The 25,763-nt window shown below is 37.0% G+C and overlaps 3 non-coding genes across 3 annotated transcripts; all 3 read left to right on the forward strand.

Moving 5' to 3' along the window:
• The first annotated feature begins 1,863 nt into the window (after positions 1-1,863).
• Positions 1,864-1,970, forward strand: LOC148565070 (small nucleolar RNA R71). The gene has a single exon (XR_015884544.1). It is a non-coding gene; the product is annotated as a small nucleolar RNA R71 (small nucleolar RNA).
• A 12,440-nt stretch (positions 1,971-14,410) lies between these two features.
• LOC148565071 (small nucleolar RNA R71) lies at positions 14,411-14,517 on the forward strand. The gene has a single exon (XR_015885027.1). It is a non-coding gene; the product is annotated as a small nucleolar RNA R71 (small nucleolar RNA).
• Positions 14,518-24,168: 9,651 nt separating this feature from the next.
• Positions 24,169-24,276, forward strand: LOC148565072 (small nucleolar RNA R71). The gene has a single exon (XR_015884570.1). It is a non-coding gene; the product is annotated as a small nucleolar RNA R71 (small nucleolar RNA).
• The last annotated feature ends 1,487 nt before the right edge of the window (positions 24,277-25,763 follow it).

Here is a 25,763-nt window from a genome sequence, read left to right on the forward strand (position 1 = left end):
CTTTATTGGGGATCTTTTTGTTTCTCCATCCCCTGGGTACTTTCTTCTTTTTGGGGATCTCCTCCTTGGTGGATGATGCATTCCCGACACCAAATTTAGGTTTGATGTCAGGAGGGATTTTATTGGTTATCACTAAAGGAGGTTTGAGCTGCAATTTCTGGTGTGCATCATCAGGGGGTTCTTGAAGGTTTGGATCAATAAGCTCAGTCTGCATGCACCTCTCTTCTTCAGCTGCTGAATGTATATCTTTGAAAACATGAAAGACCAGTTGCTCATTATGCACTCTAGGCACTAATTCACCTGCTTCTACATCAATTAAAGCTCTCGCAGTGGCTAGGAAGGGTCTTCCTAGAATTATAGAGGCATTCTCATCCTCCCCTGTGTCAAGAATCACAAAATCTGCTGGGAGGAAGAACTTACCCACTTTGACCAAGATATTCTCCACTAATCCGTATGCAAGCTTTATAGATTTGTCTGCCATCTGTAATGCTATCCTTGTAGGTTGTGCCTCTTGGATTTGCAACTTCTTCATCACAGACAAGGGTATTAAATTTATGCTTGCTCCCAAATCACATAACGCTTTCTCAAAGGTTGTGCTCCCAATGGTGCATGGAATTTGAAAGCTCCCTGGATCCGGCATCTTCCTTGTCAAGTTATTCTGAATGATGGCACTACATTCTTTAGTCAGGACCACTATCTCATCTCCCTTTAAAGGCTTCTTCTTTGACACAACTCCTTCATGAATTTGACATAGAGAGGCATTTGCTCCAAAACCTCAACAAAAGGAATATTGATTTGCAACTTTCTGAAGACTTCCAAGAACTTTGAAAACTGCTTGTCCTTGGTCTCCTTTTGAAGTCTCTGAGGATATGGCATTTTAGACTTGTACTCAGGAGCCTTTGGCAATGTAGGATAAGTGTCAAGAGAATCTGGGAATGGGTTGTCCGCACGCTTTGGAGGGGCGTGCTCTACTTCTTCCTTCTTCTCTTCTGGAGCTTCTTTTTCAACTGGTTCCTCATTAGCTTGTGCTTTCATACTTGCCACTTGTCCACTTATCAAGTTGATAGCCTTGCATTCCTCTCTTGGATTTGGAATTGTGTTACCAGGAAGGCTATTAGTGGTCCTCTGATCAATTTCATTAACTTTTGTGGCTAATTGACCCATCTGAATCTCCAAGTTCTTGATTGATACTCTGGTTTCCTATCTAAAACTTGCCAATATTGCTTCCAAATAATTGTTCTGCTGGGGCTGAGAAGTTGTTTGCTGAGATGACTAAAACTGGTGGTTATTAAAATTATTCCGTTGAAAACCACCTTGAGAATTATTATTAAAATTTTGTGGCCTCTGAAGTTGCTCTTTCCACCCAAAATTTGGGTTATTTCTCCACCCCTGATTGTAGGGCTTAGAATAGGGATCATTATTTGGATTTCTATGAGCACTCCCCATGTAATTGACCTATTCAGAAGAAGATTGAGCATAATTATAATTTTCATTTTGCATAAAATTACCTATCATGTCATAAGGGACCTCTTGATGTAGATTTTGGGTGTTGACAGCTAAAATTTGCATTCCACTCAATTGTTGAGTAAGTAGATTTATTTGCTGAGACATAACCTTTTTTTGAGCAAGAAGAGCATTAACAGCTTCCACTTCCAAAACTCCTTTCTTCTGAGAGGTTTCAGAGTTCACAGGATTTCTGTGGAGGAATATAAGTATTGGTTGTTAGCAACTAACTCAATAAGCTCAGTAGTCTCCTCTGGTGTCTTCTTCATGTGCAAAGAACCACCTGCAGAATTATCCAAGCACATCTTGGACATTTCACATAAGCCCTCATAAAAGATATCTAGCTGAGTCCATCTAGAGAATATGTCCGGAGGGCATTGCCTAGTCAGTAGCTTGAATCTCTCCCAAGCTTCATAAAGGGTCTCACCCTCTTTCTGTCTGAAAGTCTGAACCTCCACCCTTAGCTTAGTAAGCTTTTGAAGTGGGAAAAATTTAGTCAGAAATCCAGTGACAACCTTGTCCCAAGTATCCAGACTCTCCTTGGGTTGAGAGTCTAACCACAGTTTTGCTATGTCCCTCACAGCAAATGGGAAGAGCATGAGTTTGTATACCTTAGGACTCACTCCATTGGTCTTCACTGTATCACAAATTTACAGAAAATCAGAGATAAATTGATTTGGATTTTCTTGAGGGAGCCCATGATATTGGCAATTTTATTGCACAAGAGTAACTAGTTGTGGCTTCAGCTCAAAGTTGTTTGCAGTTATAGGAGGCACCACAATACTTTTTCCATAAAGATCTATATTAGGAGCAGTGTAAGAGCCAAGCACTCTTCTAGGTTGCTCATTCCCAGTTGGATTTGCCACATTGGCATTAACAGCATTCTTATGATCCATATTGGACTTTGCAGCCTTGTAAAGTCTAGCTTGTTGCAAACACCGCCTGAAAGTCCTTTCAGGTTCGGGATCAAAGTCTCACAGAGGTTCTTTGTCTCTGTTTCTACTCATAAACAAACAGAAAATAAGAAAAGATGGGAATCTCTACGTCAAAGTGCAGAGAATTCCCAGTGAGGTAACCTGTGTAAAAGAAATAAAATAAAACAACTAAATAATTAAAGCAAAAAGTTCGAAAATTATAAATAAAATTAAAGTGAAAATTTTGAAAATATATTTTTTAAAATTTTTTTAAATTTGAACAGAAAAATTAAAATAACTAACTAAGTGACACCAAACTTAATTTCAGAAATTAAGGAAAAATAAATATATGATGCAAATTTTTTTAATTAAAGACAAAAATAAAATATAGAAATAAAAAAATGGAAACAAAAAAAATGAAAAAAATGAAAATACAAGAACTAATGAAAGTTTGAAAAAAAAATTAAGAATTAAAGTTAAAGAAAAAATGAACGATGATAGGGGGAGAAGGAATTACTAACGCCAAAAAAAAAAGGAAAAGGAATTAAAGGAACATAAAAGAAACGGAAAATAAAAACTAATAATGCAAACAGAAACTAATTAAAGGTTAAAGTAAAAAAAATTTATAGAAATAAATCAAGCAAAATTAAAGAAAAAATGCCTAATCTAAGCAATCAAACAACTGGTAGTTGTCAATCACAGTCAATCCCCGGCAACTGCGCCAAAAAGTTGGTGCGGAATTTATAACTCACAAACTAACCGGCAAGTGCACCGGATCGTACTAGGTAATACCTCAGGTGAGTGAGGGTCGATCCCATGAGGATTGATGGACTAAGAAATAATGGTTAAGTGATTTACTTAGTTAGACAAGCAGAAAATGGTGTTTGAGAGTTCAAAAGCATTAAACAATAATTCAGAAATTAAAACAGCAAGTAGTAAATTGATGAGAATAATATGTGGAGAAACAGTTAAGTCTTCAGAGATATCTATTTTCTGGATTGACTTTTCTTACTAACTATTTTAATCATGCAAGATTCAATTCATGGAAAACTATATATGACTAAGTCCTAATTCCTTAGATCTTCTTAGTCTACTCTAACTTTCATCAACCGCCAATTCCTTGGTCACTTAATTCCAATTAGAGGATGAAGTTCAATTCTAGTTTATGTGCCACAAAAACTCTAATTACCCAAATATAAAAGGATTATATGTCAAGTATCCCGTTAAGTCCAGATAATTAGAAGTTTAGGAGAAATTGTTTTCAAGCTGTTGTTCAAGTAAAGAGCTTTTCCAAGTTATACAAGAACTCAATTAGAACAAGGGTCATACTTCCGTTCCACCCAAATTCATAAGATAAAGAACGAAAACAATTCTTGAAATAGAAATCAATACATGAATTAAAATAGAAAAATAATAGTATCAATCCATACAATAGACAGAGCTCCTAACCTTAACAATGGAGGTTTAGTTGATCATGGTTCAGAGAGAAAATAAAGATTCTGAAAAACTGTAAATTGTGGAATGAGGTAAGTGAGAAGAGAGAAAGCCGAAGGGCTGATTCTTTTCCCTTTTATATCTAATCCTAATTAATGTAAAATATATTTTCTAAAACTAAAATAATATCTTTTCTTAATTGTAATAAAATAAAAGTTGAATAAAAATTAATTTAATTGATCCGTGTGGGGCTTGAAGAGTGTGGGGACAATTGGATTCATTAAACTCCACACTAAACTTGGCTTTTTCCAAGTTCAACGTGGAGAAGGCAGCAAGTGCTTCAGCGTGTTCCTTTGAATCCACGCTAAACTTGGGACGTGGAGAAGGCAGCAAGTTCTTCCTTGGAAGTTCTCCAATCTACGCTGAACTTGGTAGGAACCAAGTTCATCGTGGGGGATGCAGAGGTTGCTGGAGAAGAAATGTGCACTATTAAAAGCCTTGGATGTTAACTTTCTAATACCGCTGGAATCACGTCAATTGGACCTCTGTAGCTCAAGTTATTCCAGTTTGAGTGCAAGGAGGTCAGGATTGACAGCATCATTCGCTTTCTCCCTTTTTTGCTACAAAACTCCGTCAAATCCCTCCAGATGCTACCTGAAATAAATAGAATTGTGCGCAACTCAAAGTAGCATCCATAGTGGCTAAAATATATTTAAATTTTGATTTAACTTAGCAACTCAAGTGCAAATTCACTAGGAAAAGATAAAGAAGATGCTCACGTATCAACGACGGGCGGTGGTGGTTGGCATCTTGTTAAGGAGAATTGGAGGAATCACCCACCGTGGGCTGTGTCACTGGATCTGTAGGGGGTGTAGCAGAAGGAGGCACGTAGTTCAGGTTTTGGACCATGATGAACTGTTGGTCCATTGGACCTGCCTGTGACGTCACAGGGGTTGACGAGGTAATCGGGGTAGAGGGTGATGACTAAACAGTCCCTGGGGATTCAATGGAAACCTTCCTCTACCACAACCATGAGACCCACTTGATCTAACTTTGCTACCTATCGTCATGTCTGCAAAGGGAATATATTATTAACACTAATTAGCATATATACTACACAAATCATTCAACAAAACTCTCCGAAAAAATTGGACATATATCCACCTTTACAGTTCCCACAAATGCAACCAATATCAATCCACAACATCAGTTATTACTCAATTTATTTTCTAAGAATTAAACTCAACTAAACAGGGAGCCTTCATGATCTAAATCCAAACCAATAAGATGTAACATGCTAACTAATTTATATCTAGGGTCTTATACTAATTTTTTCTTAACATAAAATAATCTTTTTTCTGTTATCATTCAAATCTCTCTCATGTTAAATAAAAAATAACTAAAAATGACAATTATTAACTTATATTTTGCTGTTCTCATTCAAATCTCTCTCATGTAGATATATTTTCATGATATTATTTAGTCATTAATGAAACTAGAACCACTGGAAGATTCAAGATATGAAATTACATAAAGTAAAACTAAATAGCAAACACACAAAAATTAGAATTGGAGAATTCACGAAGAAATGGAGTTGGGAGCTTTTCAGGGTCATGCGTACTGGTGCGCGAAATTAGAACTCGCACAACTTTATCGGCAAGTTGAAAGAGGGTTGTTGTCGGTCTAGAATTTTCACACAAAAATAGTCTCATCGAAGTATAGATCTAAACCAACAAATAACTCTCAATCAAAGTTTAGTTCGGTTGTCACAAGTTCAACCCAATAAAAATAACTGAGAGTATTACTCCCGGGTCATTCTCCCTAGGAATCACAATCGAGTGCTCAATTATTTGTTATGAGATTCACAAAGGTGGGTTGATGATAAATAATCAAGAATATTAAATGGCAAAAAAGTAAACCAAACAACTAAAGATGACAAATACTAAAAAGAGGCATTCATGGCAAGGATTGAGAATCTAGGTTTTCTATCCTAGTCATTAATCATAACACAATAATTATCAAGAGCTAAAGCCTATTACGTTATCCCCAACATCGGGAGAAAGTCAAATAAATCTAGTTAATCCCAATCCATAAGTAATGTTAATGAAAACAAGATTAACTAATCACTCTAGATCACCAATCTAAATTGGGTACTAATAACTCAAGATTGCCTAATTTCTCTTTCCAAGCCAAGAATGCTCAAAATCTACTCTAAACCTAAGCCAAGAATTTTATCAAACACTTGGCGTGCAATAAAAGAAAAGCATATTAAATTGCAAGAAATATAAAATCTATACTACCAAATGCAAGAAGATAACAATAATAACTCAAGCAAGCAAGAAAGAACACAAAACATCAAATTGCATTAAATGAAATTAAAAGTGACAAGAGTGTTCAAAACTAAAGAGTAGCTCAAAAGAGAAACTAACAAGAGTAACTAAGAGAACAAAGATGTAATAATAAGAAATTGTAAGGAAAACTAATTGAAAACAAGAAATTAAACGTAAATCTAAGATGAAATTAAACTAAGAACCCTAATTTCTAGAGAGAAGATGGAGCTTCTCTCTCTAGACCTAACCTAAGGCATGTTTCCAACACTACTCTAATTACTCCCCCTTGTTCCTTCTTGATTTTGGCTTCAAATACTTCAGAAATGAGTTGGATTTGGGCCTGAAGCAGCTTAGAAATTGCCCCCAGTGTGTTCCTTTAATGAGGTCATGTGACCAGTGCCACGCGTACGCGTGGGTGACGCGTGCGCGTCGATTGGCAAAATTTCTTGGTCACACGTGCGCGTTGCTATGATTTTCACAAATCCTCATTTCTTCATGAATTCTCCACTTTGCATCCTTTTTCTTCACTTCTTTAATCCAATCCTTGCCTCCTAAACCTGAAATCACTTAAGAAACATATCAAGGTATTGAGTGGAATCAAAGTGAATTAAATTTGGCAATTTTAATGCAAAAAAGCATGTTTTCACTCTTAAGCACAATTTAGGAGAAATTCACAAAACCATGCTATTTTATTGAATAAATGTGAGAAAACTTGATAAACTCCACTAAATTTAACACAAGATAAACCATAAAATTTGGGTTTATCAACCTCTCCACACTTAAACCAAGCATGTCCTCATGCTAAACTCAAGAAAGACAAGAAAGGGGTATCAACATTTACTTAATGCAAACTATCTATATGCACTCTATCTAAATGCATGCAACTACTTGGTCAAAATAAATTAATTCCCAATAAAGCATGTATGAACATAAAGGATAAAGATTGTTCTCAAGTTAAGATTTTAAAATCTCCTTCATACTCTGCTCTTTGGTTGATTTGATGCACCACTATTTTGTGGTGCATTTTATGTTGAATTGAGTGGATTTTTGTCCATTATTCTCATATTTATTCAATGAAATAGCATGGTTTCATGAATTTATTCTAATTTGTGCTCAAAAGTGAAAATATTCTTTTTAGGCCTTAATTTGTTCATTTTAATTCATCTTTGATTCCACTAGATGCCTTGATGTGTTTGTTAGTGAATTCAAGTTGAAAAGGCTAGGAATAGATCAAAGGAGTGAAGAGAAAGGCATGCAAAGTGGAGGATTCATGGAAAATAAGGATTTGGAGTGCATTCATCGACGCGCAAACGTGGATATGAAGTCGTATGGCGACTCGTACGCGTGACATGACGCGTACGCGTGGGAAGTAAAAATGCCAAACGACGCGTATGCATGACCCATGCGTACGCGTCGCAGCTCGCACGTGACCTCATTAAAGTGAAAACGCTTGGGGCGATTTCTGAGCTTCCCAGGCCCAGATCCAACTCATATTCTGAGCCTATTACATGCAGAATTCAAGAGGAGTTCAGGGGGGGAGCACATAGTTTAGTTTTCATGCTGCTTTAGTTAGTTTCTAGAGAGAGAAGCTCTCTCTTCTCTCTAGAATTACATTAGATGTAGATTAGGATTTCTTAGATCTAGGTTTAATTCATGCTTTGATTTACTTTTCCTTTCTAATTTCTTGTTCCTTTACCTTTGCTTAGTTTAGTATTTTACTCTTTGTATTTGCTTACTTTTTTGTTGATGCACTCTTATTTCTTCTATTTTCCTTTAATGCAATTTATGTTTGGTTTCTTTTATTGTTGATTTGAATTGTTGTTGTTAATTCCCTTGCAATTGGTAGTGTAGATTTACTTTTCTTGCAATCTTATTTTGCTTTCCTTTTATGCCTTCCAAGTGTTTGATTAAATGCTTGGAAGGATGTTAGAGTAGATTTTTGTGTTCTTGGCTTGGGATGGTAACTTAGGTGAAATTGAGTTGCTAATGTCCAAGGGTTGATAATTGGTGTCCATTGACTCTAGCTTCCACTAAGTTAATTAGTGATGTTGCTAGGACTTATGGACTAAGATTAATGTAGCTCATTTGACTTTCCTTCACTTGTTAGAGGATGACTTAATGAGATTGATCCTTGCAATTATCATGTTGTGGTTAGTAACAAGGATAAAGATCCTTAACCATCAACCCTTTCTAAGACCTCTTTATTATTTGAGTTCCTTTACTTTCTTGTCATTTATGTTTCTTTTCCCTTATCACAAAACCCCAAAATATGCATCTCGTAACCGATAACAAGAACACTTCCCTGCAATTCCTTGAGAAACGACCCGAGGTTTGAATACTTCGGTTATTTATTACTGCTTATTATTAATTGAATGCTATTTTAGCATTACTGTTTCTTGGATATTCATTATTGGATTCTCTTATTGAGGTTATAATTTTTTACTTGATTTTGAATTTTTCATGCTTCACCTTTTTGAACACCAAGTACATGAGAATTGCCTTTAAAGCATGTTAAATCTCTTTTGAATTGCATGATTTGGCCACCATGTGATTTGAACCCTTTTCCTTAATTAATCAATTTCTTGATGGATGTTGTGCATTTATCTTAATGCATTGTATTTCTTGATCATATGCATCCATATGTTTTTGACTTGAATGCTTTCATGCTTCTTTATTGCTTGTTTGGTTGACTTAACCTACGAGTTTAGAGCATCTCAAGCACACTAGAATGGGTGAAGTCCATGTTTCTTTTTGTGTAACTGCGACATAGTTTTTTTTTATGTTAGTGTGTGCGTTCTAAATTGCGCGCAACTTAGAATGCAAACTTACTTTTATCCATGTCGCACATTGGGTCAATTCTAATGATTATTACCTCATTCCAACAATTTACGCTTCCTTGCTTTTGCATTTACTTTTCTTACTATCCTGTCTTCTATTTTCAGGATGAGTCATTACAAGCTAAACGGAAGAGGAAGAAAGAACATGCAGCAATCGGTTGATCCACTAGCTGAAGGTGGCAACCCGTGTAGTCGCCGTACCCCCTTGCTCATCTTTGAATGCACCGAGGATGGTACAAATTTTTAAGTGTAGGGAGGTCGTCCGACCGAATCGGCACTTTTGGGTGACAAATTTCTAATCCCAACACTTTTGCATTTCATTTTTAGGTCTTCTAGAAATTTTTGTCACATTTTCTTATTTTTGCATATATATATATACATAATAAGCTTAGTCAAAATAATGATATTTTTCAAGAAATTTATCTATAGGGCATCCCAATTTTTTTGAGTAAAAAATTTTTCATTGAACCTGCTTGAATTATACATTGTGGAATATGGTTTTTGAGCTAAAAAGACAAGGATGTGAGATTTGAGCCTAATTGTGTGGTTACATCATATAACCACTTATTTTCATTCTTGTGTGCATTATTCTCTTTCTATGATTATAATCTTTGATTTGTTCGATTCTTTATGTCCATTATTCCATGTATATATGCATTTATATGATTGAGGCCATCATTTCATTTAGCTCACTTACCCAAATAGTTTTACCTTTTATCTTCCATTGTTAGCCAACTTTGAGCCTATGATAAACCCACTTGTTCTTAATTTTAGCACATTACAAGCCTTGAAGCGAAAAACAATAAATGTCCTTTATTTGGATCTTTGATTAGCTTAGGCTAGTGAGTGTGTATCATTCAAGTGTGGGAAAACTTAGGACATTGGTTGAGGTAAAATGGTAGTTGTGTATTTCTATTGAAAACATTAGGAATTGGGTACATACTCATGTGTTAATTAAATGTAAAACCATATGCATTGATGCTCTTGTGTATATTTTAGTTTGAAAAGAAAAAAATAGAATAATAAAAAGAAAAAAAAAATAGAATAATAAAAGGAAGAAAAAAATATGAAAAAGAAATAAAAAGAAAAGAATGCATGAGTGTATGAATAAGTGAAGAATGGGTAGTTAGGTTAGCATTTAAATTGTATAGGTTGTTGATGCGTGAGCATCTTTCCTATATTTTCCTAGTGAATTTGCATTTAAATTGTTGATTTTAATAAAGAATTAATTATATTTTATCCACTTTGGATGCTATTTTGAGTATTGTTCAATTCTATTTATTTTAGGTAGCATTTGGGTGGATTTGACGGAGTTTCCGCAGAAAAAGAGAAAAAGGCGAATGATGCTGTCAACCCTGACCTCTCTGCACTCATACCTGAATAACTCGAGCTACAGAGGTCCAATGGACGTGATTTTAATGGCGTTGGAAAGCTAACTTCTAGATCTTTCCAATGATATATAATAGTCTATACTTCTCTTCCATAAACTCTGCAAGGGCTGCGCCTAACTTGAGAAAATTTAAGTTAGGTGCAAGGCCTTGCTATTTCATCCAAGTAAGGCGCAAGCAAGGAGGCAGGCATCAAGTAAGGCGCAAGGCCTTGTTAAATTCTCAAGTAAGGCGCACTAAAACTCAAGTAAGGTGTAGTTCTCCAGCCATGCCCACCAACACACTGGCCACTCCAAGTAAGGCGCACTCCTTCATCAAGTTAGGCGTGGATATGCTTCTAAGTTTAATGAATCAACTGGTCCCACGCCGTTGCACAAGCCACGCGAGATCTTTATTTATGTTGATTAAATTTATATTTTATTTTTAAAATAGGAAAAGATATTATTTAGTTTTAAAAAAATTATAATTTTAATTAATTAGTATTAGATATAAAAGAGAAAAGAAACTTCTCTTCTAGAGGATTCAAACATTATTCCACTTTTCATTCCACCTCAGTCCAATTTACAGTTTACCAGAATCCTAGTTTTCACTCTTTTCCATGAGCAACTAAACCTCCACTGTTAAGGTTAGGAGCTCTGTCTATTGTATGGATTGATTCTATTATTTTTTTATTTTAATTCATGTTTTGATTCATTTAATTCAAGAACTGTTTTTGTTCTTTATTTTATGAAATTGGGTGGAACGGAAGTATGACCCTCTTTCTAGTTGAGTTCTTGTAGAACTTAGAAAAGGTCTTTACTTGAACACCAGCTTGAAAACATATTCTCCTAAATTTCTAATTATCTGGATTTAACAGGATACGTGACATATAATCCTCTTATATTTGGATAATTAGGATTTTTGTGGCATAATAACCAGAATTAAACTTCACCCTCTAATTGGAATAAATTGACCAAGGAATTGGCGGTTGATGAGAATTAGAGGAGACTAAAAAGGTCTAAGGAATTAGGGTTTAGTCACATATGGTTTTCCATGAATTAAATCTTGCATGATTAAAATAGTTATTAAGAAAAGTCAATCCAGAAAATAGATAACTCTGAAACCTTAACTGTTTCTCCATATATTATTCCCAACTTATTTATTGCATGTCTTCTGATATTCTGAGTTTACTGTTTAATGCTCTTTGAACTCTCAACACTATTTTTTGTTTGTCTGACTAAGCCAATCACTCAATCATTGTTGCTTGATCCATCAATCCTCGTGGGATCGACCCTCACTCACCTGAGGTATTACTTGGTACGACCCAGTGCACTTGCCAGTTAGTTTGTGGTTATAAATTCTGCACCAAGTTTTTGGCGCCGTTGTCGGGTCACGTTGGGGCAATCAGGAAATTCACACCCAACTTGGTATGTCCTTGTGCCTAGGTTGGCCTGAAGAGACATTCTATGGCGCCTAACTTCAGTTGCTTTGCGCCTAACGTGAGTTAAACTCCTTTACTCACTGTGCCTGACTTTAAAAATCCTGCGCCTAACTTGAGGCCACCCGTGAGTGCCAGCTACCTCTGCGCCCAACTTGGCCTTCCATGCGCCTAACTTGAGATTACTTAAGTTAGGCGCAGACCCTCCCGAGTGAAATAGTCTTTGATGCGAAACCTGTGGCGCCTAACTTGAGATTCCTCAAGTTAGGCTAAAACCCTTCAGTGCAAAATTTTTTGCTTCGCGCCCATAACTCTGTATTTAAGAATCTGTTTCTGTTTCAATAACTCTGCATGATCCAAACATACATAAAACAAAGGAAAAATAAAAAAAATTTAACTGAAACCAAATAAATAACAAAATCAAACCGACAGAAATCAAACTAAAGGATATGAAAACATCGGGTTGCCTCCCGACAAGCGCTTCTTTACCGTCACTAGCTTGACGGTCAGCTCCTCTAAGGAGGAGGATCATAGGGGCTCAGCTCTTCACCCCTTACTTTGAAATTCTTTCCTGTGTCTCCATAAATTAGCTCAATATGCTCCAGAGAGAGGATTCTGTTTACTGTATAAATCCACACTGGATTGCTAGTCAACACCACCTTTATTCCTGGGGAGAAACCTTCAGTGGGGATCTTTTTGTTTCTCCATCCCCTGGGTACTTTCTTCTTTTTGGGGACCTCCTCCTTGGTGGGTAATGCATTCCCAACACCAAACTAAGGTTTGATGTTAGGAGGAATTTTATTGGTTGTCACTAAAGGAGGTTTGAGCTGCAATTTCTGCTGTGCATCATCAGGGGGTTCTTGAAGGTTTGGATCAATAAGCTCAATCTTCATGCACCTCTCTTCTTCACCTGCTAAATGCATATGTTTGAAGACGTGAAAGACTAGTTGCTCATTATGCACTCTAAGCACTAATTCACCTTCTTCCACATCAATCAGAGCTCTTCCAGTGGCTAGGAATGGTCTTCCTAGAATTATAGAGGCGTTCTCATCCTCCCCTGTGTCAAGAATCACAAAATCTGCTGGGAGGAAGAACTTACCCACTTTGACCAAGATATTCTCCACTGATCCGTATGTAGGCTTCATAGATTTGTCTGCCATCTGTAATGCTATCATTGTGGGTTGTGCCTCTTGGATTTGCAGCTTCTTCATCACAGACAAGGGCATTAAATTGATGCTTGCTCCCAGATCACATAACGCTTTCTCAAAGGTTGTGCTCCCAATGGTGCAAGCTCCTTGGATCTGGCATCTTCCTTGGCAAGTTATTCTGAATTATGGCACTACATTCCTTAGTCAGGACCACTATCTCATCTCCCTTTAAAGGCTTCTTTTTTGACAACAATTCCTTCATGAATTTGACATAGAGAGGCATTTGCTCCAAAACCTCAGCAAAAGGAATATTGATTTGCAACTTTCTGAAGACTTCCAAGAACTTTGAAAACTGCTTGTCCTTGGTCTCCTTTTGAAGTCTCTGAGGATATGGCAATTTAGGCTTGTACTCAGGAGCCTTTGGCAGTGTAGGATAAGTGTCAAGAGAGTCTGGGAATGGGTTATCTACACGCTTTGGAGGGACGTGCTCTACTTCTTCCTTCTTCTCCTCTGTAGCTTCTTTTTCAATTGGCTCCTCATTAACTTGTGCTTCCATACTTGCCACTTTTCCACTTATCAAGGTGATAGCCTTGCATTCCTCTCTTGGATTTGGAATTGTGTTACCAGGAAGGCTATTAATGGTCTTCTTATCAATTTCATTAACTTTTGTGGCTAATTGACCCATCTGAATCTCTAAGTTTTGAATTGTATTTGCAGACCTCTCAGGTATTTGCTTGCTCAGTTGGCCCATTTGCACCTCCAAGTTTCTAATGGAGGCTCTGATTTCCTGCATAAAACTCCTCATCATCTCCCAATTAGAATCTTATTGGGATTGAGAGTTTTTCTACTGAGGTGGTTGTTGTTGGTGAGACTGAAATTGGCAGTTATTATGATTGTTCTGTTGGAAACCGCCCTGAGAATTATTTTTGAAATTCTGAGATCTCTGAGGTTGGTCCATCCACCCAAGATTGTATATCTTAGAGTATGGATCATTTATGGGGTTTCTAGGACCACTCCTCATGTAATTTACCTGTTCAGAAAAAGATTGAGCATAATCATAATTCTCATTTTGTACAAAATTACCTGTCTTGTCATAAGAGACCTCTTGAGGTGGATTTTGGGTGTTGATAGCTGAGACTTGCATGCCACCCATCTGCTGAGTAAGTAAATTTATTTGCTGAGACATAAGCTTGTTCTGAGCAAGAATAGCATTAACAGCTTCCATTTCCAACACACCTCTCTTTTGAGGAGCCTCAGAGTTCACAGGATTCCTGTTAGATGAGCATAAATATTGGTTAGTAGCAACCAATTCAATAAGCTCAATAGTCTCCTCTGGTGTCTTCTTCTTGTGCAATGAACCACCTGCAGAATTATCTAAGCACATTTTGGACATTTAACCCAAACCTTCATAAAAGATATCTAGTTGGGTCCATTTGGAGAACATGTCCGGAGGGCATTGCCTAGTCACTAGCTTGTACCTCTCCCAAGCTTCATAAAGAGTTTCACCATCCTTCTGCCTGAAGTTCTGAACCTCCACCCTAAGCTTAGTCAGCTTCTTTGGTGGGAAAAATTTAGTAAGAAACTCAGTAACAATCTTTTCCCAAGTATCCAAACTCTCCTTGGATTGGGAGTCGAGCCATAGCTTTGCTCCATCCCTTAGAGCAAACGGGAAGAGCATGAGTTTGTACACCTCTTGGTTCACTCCATTTGTCTTCACAGTATCACAAATCTGTAGAAAATTAGAAATAAATTGATTTGGGTCTTCGTGGGGAAGACCATGATACTGGAAGTTTTGTTACACCAGGGTACCCAATTGTGGCTTCAACTCAAAGTTGTTCGCAGCTATAAGAGTCACCACAATGCTTTTTCCATAGAGATTTGCAGTAGGAGCAGAGTAAGAGCCAAGAACTCTCTTTTGTTGCTCATTTCCATTCGGATTTGCCACATTGGCATTAACAGCATTATTAGGATCCATAGTGGATTCTGTAGCCTTGCAAAGTCTTGCTTGTTGCAAACGTCGCCTAAAAGTTCTTTCAGGTTCAGGATCAAAGTCTAAGAGATGTTCTTTGTCTCTGTTCCTGCGCATACACAGACAAAAGACAAGAAAGGATGGAACTCTCTACGTCAGAGTGCAGAGAATTCCCAGTGAGGTAACCTGTGTAAACAAATAAAATAAAAAATACTAAATAAATAAAGCAAACAGTTCGAAAATTATAAATAAAATTAAAGTGAAAATTTCAATTTTTTTTAAATTGAAGAGAAAAATTAAAATAAAAATAATTAGGTAATACCAAACTTAATTTCAGAACTTAAGAGAAAACTAATTGATAGAAAACTTGAAAATTAAAGCCAAGGAGCAAATAAAACTAAAATGAAATATAAAAAAATTTAAAAAAAAGCTACGAAAATAAAAGACAAATAAACTAAACACGATAACTAAAAAAATTATAAGAACTAATAAGCGAAAATAAAAATTGAAAAGGAAAGTAAAACGAAACGGACAAACACAGGGGGGTGTGAACGAAAAGCAAGAAAAATAAATATATATATATATTTTAATTATTTTACCCTCTCTTGTCCTTTTATCATTTTATTTTTCTTTTGCAATAATATTTGTTTTCACTCCTCCGTACATCTTTTTATGTTCCTCCCTATTTTCAGTTCTTCTTTGCTTGAGGACAAGCAAACTTTTCAGTTTGGTGTTGTCACTTCGCTTGTGGATTTTCTGTTTATTTTAATGGCACCAATGGGAGGCAAATCATCTTCACAGAGGAGCACAACCTGAAGAATGAGACGGCCACAAGGATAACTAAGGTGGTTGAGTTTCTCTCATTCTATATTCCCTCCCGTTCTTACTATGTTATGTTCTTGTTTTATCTATTTTGTCTTGTTTATTGCTTGATCCCTTATTAGATAAATTTCTAGGTTCTAGTTTAGTTCTACTATTTTGAAATTTTCTGTTATTTGCTTTAATGTCGAAAGGTGTCTCATGTATTTCCCACTAAGCTTGAAATCAAAAAGAAAGAAGAAAAGATGTAGTGCATGAGAAATTGAGTTTAATTTTAAGAGTAGTCTCATTTATCCAAATGTGGTGGTATTTTCTGTGACTCTGAATACATGACATGAACAGTGCATATTTAAATTTTAATCAAAGAATATTGATGTATAAGGAAAAGGAATTTAGAAAAGTATTATGAATTTTCTGAAATTAGTGACAGTTAATCCTTGAAGCAAAAGAAACAGCAAAAAAAAAAGAGGATATAAAAGCAAGGTCCAAGACTCTAAGCATCAATGACTAGGGAGGTCAGACATAATTAAAAGCTCAAAGAGTTGTTTCCATAGTCATATTCTTGTGGTGTTCTTGTGTCAAGTAATCCTTGAGACAGAACATTTAGAGTCGAGATCAATTGCAATTAGTAGAGTATGCCAAAGGCTTTGAGCACCACTGTCTGGGAGTAGCTGAAAGAAAAAAATCAGAACTTCAAAAGAGTTCCACAGTTAAGTGCTTGTGGTGTTTTTGTGTCAATTAACCCTTGAGACAGAATATTTAAAGTCACAGCTAGGCTCAAGGTGCAAAGCACCACTTAATTGAGAATTAAGGGATATCTGCTGTTGATGAGCGGATAATTTATACGCTTTTTGACATTGTTTTTAGTATGTTTTTAGTATATTTTAATTAGTTTTTATTATATTTTTATTAGTTTTATTTTAAAATTCACTTTTCTGGAATTTACTATGAGTTTGTGTGTTTTTCTGTGATTTCAGGTATTTTCTGGCTGAAATTGAGGGACCTGAGCAAAAATCTGATTCAGAGGCTGAAAAAGGACTGCAGATGCTGTTGGATTCTGACCTCCCTACACTCAAAGTGGATTTTCTGGAGCTACAGAAGCCCAATTGGCGCGCTCTTAATTGCGTTGGAATGTAGACATCTTGGGCTTTCAAGCCATATATAATAGTCTATACTTTGCCCGAGATTTGATGGCCCAAACAGGCATTCCAAGTCAGCTCAAGAATTCTGGCGTTTAACGCTGGAACTGGCATAAAAGCTGGAGTTAAACACCCAAACTGGCACAAAAGCTGGCGTTTAACTCCAAGAAAAGTCTCTACACATGAAAGCTTCAATGCTCAGCCCAAGCACACACCAAGTGGGCCCCAGAAGTGGATTTTTACATTAAACACCCTAGCTTACTCATTTTCTGTAACCCTAGGTCACCAGTTTACTATAAAAACTACTTTTAGTGATTCATCTTGTTTCTCATGACATTCTACACATTTCATATTGTATCTTCTACGTCATGAGTCTCTAAACCCCATTGTTGGGGGTGAGGAGCTCTGCTGTTCTTCATGAATTAATGCAATTACTACTGTTTTCCATTCTATCACGCTTGCTTCTATTCTAAGATATTCATTCGCACTTCAACCTGATGAATGTGATGATCCGTGACACTCATCATCATTCTCACCTATGAACGCGTGCCTGAAAACCACATCCGTTCGACCTTAGGTTGAATGCATATCTCTTAGCCTCATGATTCAGATCAGAGTCTTCGTGGTATAAGCTAGAATTATTGGCGGCCATTCCTGAGATCCGGAACGTCTAAACCTTGTTTGTGGTATTCTGAGTAGGATTTGGGAAGGGATGACTGTGATGAGCTTCAAACTCGCGAGTGTTGGGCATAGTGACAGACGCAAAAGGATCAATGGATCCTATTCCAACATGATCGAGAACCGACAGATGATTAGCCGTGCGGTGACAGCGCATTTGGAACATTTTCACTGAGAGGACGGGAAGTAGCCATTGACAACGGTGATGCCCAACATAAAGCTTGCCATGCAAGGAGCCTTGCGTGCATGAAGAAGAAGATAGTAGGAAAGCAGAGATTCAGAAGACAAAGCATCTCCAAAGCCTCAACCTGTTCTTCATTACTGCATAACAAGTATTTATTTCATGTTCTTTTACTTTTTACAATTAAATCTGAGAATTATTGATATCCTGACTAAGAGTTACAAGATAACCATAGCTTGCTTCAAGCCGACAATCTCCGTGGGATCGACCCTTACTCACGTAAGGTATTACTTGGACGACCTAGTGCACTTGCTGGTTAGTTGTGCGGAGTTGCAAAAGTGTGATTGTAATTTCGTGCACCAAGTTTTTGGCGCCGTTGCCGGGGATTGTTCGAGTTTGGACAACTGACGGTTATTCTTGTTGCTTAGATTAGGAATATTTTATTTTTGTTGGTTTAAAGTCTTTTATTTGAGTTTAGTTTCATATTTTAAGTTTGGTGTCAATTGCATGCTTTTATTTTCTTTTAATTTTTCGAAATTGCATCTCCTTAGTTCTTTCTCGATTTTTAAAAATTCTAAGTTTGGTGTCTTCTTTGTGTTTTTCCTTTAATTTTCGAAAATTTGGGTTTGATTTTCTAAAAATTTTAAGTTTGGTGTCCCTTGTGCTTTTATTTACCTAAAAATTTTTCAAAAATTTGTTCTTGGTGTTCATCTTGATCTTCAAAGTGTTCTTGGTGTTCATCTTGACATTCAAAGTTTTCTTGTTTGTCCTCTCTGTTTTGATCTAAAATTTCTAAGTTTAGTGTCATTTTGTTGTTTTTCTCTTTCCTCATTAAAATTCAAAAATCAAAAAAATATCTTTTCCTTATCTTACTCATAATTTTCGAAATTTGGCATTAAAGTAGTCAAAGATTTTCAAAATCATATCTTTTCTTTTTAGCCAAGTCAAAAATCTAATTTCAAAAATTGATCTTTTCAAATCTTTTTCAAAAATCAAATCTTTTTAATTTCTTCAATCATATCTTTTCAATCACATCTTTTTTTAAATTTCAATCATATCTTCTCAATCATATCATTTTCAAAATAATTTTCAATCATATCTTTTTTATAAAATTGCAATTATATCTTCTCAATCATATCTTTTTTTTATTAAATTGCAATCATATCTTCTCAATCAAATCTTTTTCAAAATAATTTTCAATCATATCTTTTTGATTGCTAATTTCAAAATCCTTTTAATTAATTAATTAATTTAGTCTTCAATTTGCTTTTATTTCTTTTTTTCAAAATTTTATTTTATTTTATTTTCCATTTATTTTATTTTATTCTATTTTAATTTCGGTCACTTTTAATTAAATAAATAAAAAAATAAAAATATAATTTATTTGCAATTCATATCAATTTCCTTTTCTCCATCATGGATATAAGTGGAAATGAACAGTCCAGAAGGACTTTGGGGTCATATGCTAACCCCATTACAGCTGCATATGGGAGTAGCATCTGTATACCCCCATCAAAGCAAGCAGTTTTGAGCTAAATCCTCAGCTCATTATCGTGGTGTAGCAAAATTGCCAGTATTCCGGTCTTTCACAGGAAGAACCTACTAAGTTTCTGTCACAGTTCTTACAAATTACTGACACAGTATGTGATAAAGAAGTGGATCAGGATGTCTACAGATTACTACTATTTCCATTTGCTGTAAAAGATCAAGCTAAAAGGTGGTTAAATAACCAACCCACAGCAAGCATAAAAACATGGAGACAGTTAACAGACAAATTCCTGAATCAATTTTACCCTCCAAAAAGGATGACACAGCTAAGGCTGGACATCCAAGGTTTTAGGCAAGAGGATAATGAATCCCTTTATAATGCATGGGAGAGGTACAGAGGGATGCTGAGAAAATGCCCCTCTGAAATATTTTCAGAGTGGGTACAGTTAGACATATTCTACTATGGGCTTACAGAAAAAGCTCAGATGTCTCTAGACCACTCAGTTGGTGGATCTATACACATGAGAAAAACAATTAAAGAGGCTCAAGAACTCATAGATACAGTTGCTAGAAATCAACATCTGTACTCAAATAGTGAGTCCTCTATAAAAGAAGAGGCTATGGCAGTAACTACTGATCCTAATCCTCAAGAACATATTGTTGAACTTAATCAGCAATTACTCCTTATGACAAAACAATTAGCAGAATTCAAAGAGATGCTCCAAGACACTAAAAATGCTAACAAGAATATGGAAGCACAATTGAGTCAGACAAGACAGCAGCTATCTAAACAGATAACAGAAGAATGCCAAGCTGTCCAATTAAGGAGCGGGAAGACATTGAATAAATCAGCTCAAGGTAGCAGAAAGCCAAGAAAGGAACAACTGACAGAGGACGACCAAACCACTGCCCAAAATCCCTCTGAGGACAGCAAGAGCCCAGAGAGGAATAATTCTGGCGTTCAAATGCCAGAAAAGGGTGAAAGATTGTTCAAGCATTCATTCAGAAAAACAATAGTATTGCCACCACATTAAAATAATTAAACTGTTTTAAAATTTAAAATTCATGCACTTCTTTTTCTTTTTCAATTAAAAACATTTTTTCATTTAAGAAAGGTGATGGATTCATTTTCATAGCTTTAAGGCATAGACACTTAGACACTAATGATCATGTAATAAAGACACAAACATAAATAACATAAGCATAAATATTCGAAAAATAGGAAAATAAAGAACAAGGAAATTAAAGAACGGGTCCACCTTAGTGATGGCGGCTAGTTCTTCCTCTTGAAGATCTTATGGAGTGCTTGAGCTCCTCAATGTCTCTTCCTTGCCTTTGTTGCTCCTCTCTCATGGTTCTTTGGTCTTCTCTAATTTCATGGAGGAGGATGGAATGCTCTTGGTGCTCCACCCTTAGTTGTCCCATGTTGGAACTTAATTCTCCTAGGGAGGTGTTGATTTGCTCCCAATAGTTTTGTGGAGGAAAATGCATCCCTTGAGAGGAATCTCTTGTTTGCTCCATCCTTTTCTTAGTGATGGGCTTATCCTCATCAATGAGAATGTCTCCTTCTATGTCAATTCCAACTGAATTGTAGAGGTGACAAATGAGATGAGGGAAGGCTAACCTTGCCACAGTAGAGGACTTGTCTGCCACTTTGTAGAGTTCTCGGGATATAACCTCATGAACTTTTACTTCCTCTCTAATCATAATGCTATGAATCATGATAGCCCGGTCTATAGTAAATTCAGATCGGTTGCTAGGGGGAATGATTGAGCGTTGGATGAACTCCAACCATCCCCTAACCATGGGCTTGAGGTCATGTTTTCTTAGTTGAACCGGCTTCCCTCTTGAATCTCTCTTCCATTGAGCGCCCTTTTCACATATGTCCGTGAGGACTTGGTCCAACCTTTGATCAAAGTTGACCCTTCTAGTGTATGGGTGTGCATCTCCTTGTATCATGGGCAAGTTGAATGCCAACCTTACATTTTCCGGACTAAAGTCTAAGTATTTCCCTCGGACCATTGTAAGCCAATTCTTGGGGTCCGGGTTCGCACTTTGATCATGGTTCTTGGTGATCCATGCATTGGCATAGAACTCTTGAACCATTAAGATTCTGACTTGTTGAATGTGGTTGGTGAGAACTTCCCAACCTCTTCTTCGGATCTCATGTCGGATCTCTGGATATTCGCCCTTTTTGAGCTTAAAAGGGACCTCGGGGATCACCTTCTTCTTGGCCACAACTTCATAGAAGTGGTCTTGATGCACCCTTGAGAGGAATCTCTCCATCTCCCATGACTCGGAGGTGGAAGCTTTTGCCTTCCCTTTCCTCTTTCTAGAGGTTTCTCCGGCCTTTGGTGCCATAAATGGTTATGAAAAAATAAAAATCTTTAGCTTTTACCACACCAAACTTAGAAGGTTGCTCGTCCTCGAGCAAAAGAAGAAAGAAGAGAGTAGAAGAAGAAGAAATAGAGGAGATGGAGGGGGCTTTGTGTTTCGACTAAGGGGGATAGGTAGTGTTTAGGTTGTGTGAAAATGAAGGAGTGAAGAAGGGTTTATATAGGAGTGGAGAGGGGGGTGTGGTTCGGCCATTATGGGTGGGTTTGGGTGGGAAAGTGGTTTGAATTTGAATGGTGAGGTAGGTGGAGTGATATGAAGGATGGATGTGAGTGGTGAAGAGAATGGTGGGATTTGATAGGTGAGGGGTTTTTGGGGAAGAGGTATTGAGGTGATTGGTGAATGAGTGAAGAAAAGAGAGAGAGGTGGGGTAGGTCAGGATCCTGTGGGGTCCACAGATCCTGAGGTCTCAAGGATTTCTCATCCCTACACCATGTGGCGTGTAAAACGCCCCTTGCTGCCAATCCTGGTGTTAAACGCCAGGCTGCTGCCCATTTCTGGCGTTTAACGCCAGCTTCTTGCCCATTCCTGGCATTAAACGCCAGTCTGGTGCCCATTTCTGGCGTTAAACGCCCAGAATAGTGCTAGACTGGGCATTTAACGCCCATTCTGCTACCCTTACTGGCGTTTAAACGCCAGTAAGTTTCTCCTCAAGGGTGTTCTATTTTTCATTCTGTTTTTCCTTCTGTTTTTGCTTTGTCAATTATTTTTGTGTCTTCACATGATCATCAACCTACAGAAAACATAAAATAACAAAAGAAAATAGAAATTTAACATAGGTAAAAATTGGGTTGCCTCCCAAAAAGCGCTTCTTTAATGTCAATAGGTTGACAGTGGCTCTCATGGAGCCTCACAGATGTTCAGAGCAATGCTGGAACCTTCTAACACGAAACTTAGAGTTTGAATGTGGGGGTTCAACACCAAACTTAAAGTTTAGTTGTGGCCTCCCAACACCAAACTTAGAGTTTGACTCTGTATTGAGAAAAGCTCTTCATGCTTCCTCTCCATGGTGACAGAGGGATATCCTTGAGCTTTAAACACAAGGGAGTCTCCATTCACTTGAATGATCAATTCTCCTCTGTCAACATCAATCACAGCCTTAGCTGTGGCTAGGAAGGGTCTGCCAAGGATGATGGATTCATCCATACACTTCCCAGTTTCTAGGATTATGAAATCAGCAGGGATGTAATGATTATCAACCTTTACCAAGACATCCTCTACAAGTCCATAAGCCTGTTTCTTTGAATTGTCTGCCATCTCTAGTGAGATTCTTACAGGTTGTACCTCAATGATCCCTAGCTTCTCCATTACAGAGAGAGGCATGAGGTTTATACTTGACCCTAGGTCACACAGAGCCTTCTCAAAGATCATGGTGCCTATGGTACAAGGGATGGAGAATTTTCCAGGGTCTTGTCTCTTCAGAGGTAATTTCTGCCTAGTCAAGTCATCCAGTTCTTTGATGAGCAATGGAGGTTCATCCTCCCAAGTCTCATTACCAAACAATTTGGCATTTAGCTTCATGATTGCTCCAAGGTACTTGGTAACTTGCTCTTCAGTAACATCTTCATCCTCTTCAGAGGAAGAATACTCATCAGAGCTCATGAATGGAAGAAGTAAATTCAATAGAATCTGTATGGTCTCTGTATGAGCCTCAGATTCCCATGGTTCCTCATTAGGGAACTCTTTGGAGGCCAGTGGGCATCCATTGAGGTCTTCCTCAGTGGAGATCACTGCCTCTTCCTCCTCTCCAGGTTCGGCCATGTGAGACGTGTTTATGGCCTTGCACTCTCTCTTTGGATTCTCTTCTGTATTGCTTGGGAGAGTACTAGGAGGGAGTTCAGTAATTTTCTTACTCAGCTGACCCACTTGTGCCTCCAAATTTCTAATGGAGGACCTTGTTTCAGTCATGAAACTTTGAGTGGTTTTGATTAGATCAGAGATAATGGTTGCTAAGTCAGAGTGGCTTTGCTTAGAATTCTCTGTCTGTTGCTGAGAAGGTGATGGAAACGGCTTGCCATTGCTAAACTTGTTTCTTCCACCATTATTATTGTTGAAACCTTGTTGAGGTCTCTGTTGATCCTTCCATGAGAGATTTGGATGATTTCTCCATGAAGGATTATAGGTGTTTCCATAGGGTTCTCCCATGTAATTCACCTCTTCCATTGCTGGGTTCTCAAGATCATAAGCTTCTTCTTCAGAGGAAGCTTCCTTAGTACTGCCTGTTGCTGCTTGCATTTCAGACAGACTCTGAGAAATCATATTGACTTGTTGGGTCAATATTTTATTCTGAGCCAATATGGCATTCAGAGTATCAATCTCAAGAACTCCCTTCTTCTGAGTTGTCCCATTATTCACAGGATTCCTTTCAGAAGTGTACATGAATTGGTTATTTGCAACCATTTCAATGAGTTCCTGAGCTTCTGCAGGCATCTTCTTCAGATGAAGAGATCCTCCAGCAGAGGTATCCAATGACATCTTGGATAGTTCAGACAGACCATCATAGAAAATACCTATGATGCTCCCTTCTGAAAGCATGTCAGAAGGGCATCTTTTGATCAATTGCTTGTATCTTTCTCAAGCTTCATAGAGGGATTCTCCTTCCTTCTGTCCGAAGGTTTGGACTTCCACTCTAAGCTTGCTTAATTTTTGAGGTGGAAAGAACTTTGCCAAGAAGGCATTGACTAGCTTTTCCCAAGAGTTCAGGCTTTCTTTAGGTCGTGAATTCAACCATGTCCTAGCTCTGTCTCTTACAGCAAAAGGAAAAAGCATAAGTTTGTAGACTTCAGGGTCAACCCCATTGGTCTTGACAGTGTCACAGATTTGCAAGAATTCAGCTAAGAACTGATGAGGATCTTCCAATGGAAGTCCATGAATCTTGCAATTCTGTTGCATTAGAGAAACTAATTGAGGCTTAAGCTCAAAGTTGTTTGTTCCAATGGCAGGGATTGAGATGCTTCTCCCATAGAAGTCGGGAGTAGGTGCAGTAAAGTCACCAAGCACCTTCCTTGCATTGTTGGCATTGTTGTTTTCGGCTGCCATGGTTTCTTCTTCCTTGAAAAGCTCTGTTAGGCCCTCTAAAGAGAGATGTTCTTTAGCTTCTATTAGCTTTCTCTTCAAGGTCCTTTCAGGTTCAGGATCAGCTTGAACAAGTATGCCTTTATCTTTGTTCCTGCTCATATGAAAGAGAAAAGATCAAGAAAGTAGGGAATCCTCTATGTCACAGTATAGAGATTCCTTGAGGTGTCAGAGGAAAAGAAGAATAGAAGGATGAGGTAGATAGAAGAGAATTCGAACATATAAAGAAGGATAGAGTTCGAATTTCACCTTGAGGAGGAGTGTTAGTCCCTTAAATAGAAGGATGTGAGAAGAGGGGAAGAATTTTCGAAAATAAATTAAAAATATTTTGAAATAATAAAAAGAAATTTTGAAAATTTGATTGAGATTTTCGAAAATTAAGATTGGGAAAGAAATTAAGTGATTTTTGAAAAAGATTTTGAAATTAGAAATAAAAAAGATATGATTGAGAGTTGATTTTGAAAAAGATGTGATTGAAAAGATATGATTGAGAAGATATGATTGAAAATCAAACTAAAAAGAGAAAGTTTTAAAATTAAAGTTGATTTACTTGACTAACAAGAAATTAGAAGATATGATTCTAGAATTAAAACTTTTGATCCTTTCTTAATAGGCAAGTAACAACTAGAAAATTTTGAGGTAAATCATTAATTATAACAAGGATTTTCGAAAATAATAAAAATTGGAAAGAAATTGATTTTGAAGAGATATGATTGAAAAGATATGATTTGAAAAAGATTTAATTTTGAAAAATTATGAAGATTTGAAAAAAATCTAAATTAAAAACAAAATCTTCCCTCTAGTGTCATCCTGGCGTTAAACGCCCAGAATGGCATCCATTCTAGCGTTTAACGCCCCAAATCCTACCTTTTTGGAGGGTACCTGGCTGGCGTTTAAACGCCAGTTTTCCTTCTTCACTGGGCATTTTGAACGCCCAGCTTTTTCTGTTTGATTTCTCTGCTGAATGTTCTGAATCTTCAATTGAGAAAGATTGTTCAAGCATTCATTCAGAAAAACAATAGTATTGCCACCACATCAAAATAATTAAA

The sequence above is a fragment of the Arachis ipaensis genome, chromosome B5 (assembly GCF_059453495.1).
Source record: "Arachis ipaensis isolate K30076 ecotype BB chromosome B5, ASM5945349v1, whole genome shotgun sequence".
In the NCBI taxonomy this organism is placed as follows: domain Eukaryota; kingdom Viridiplantae; phylum Streptophyta; class Magnoliopsida; order Fabales; family Fabaceae; genus Arachis; species Arachis ipaensis.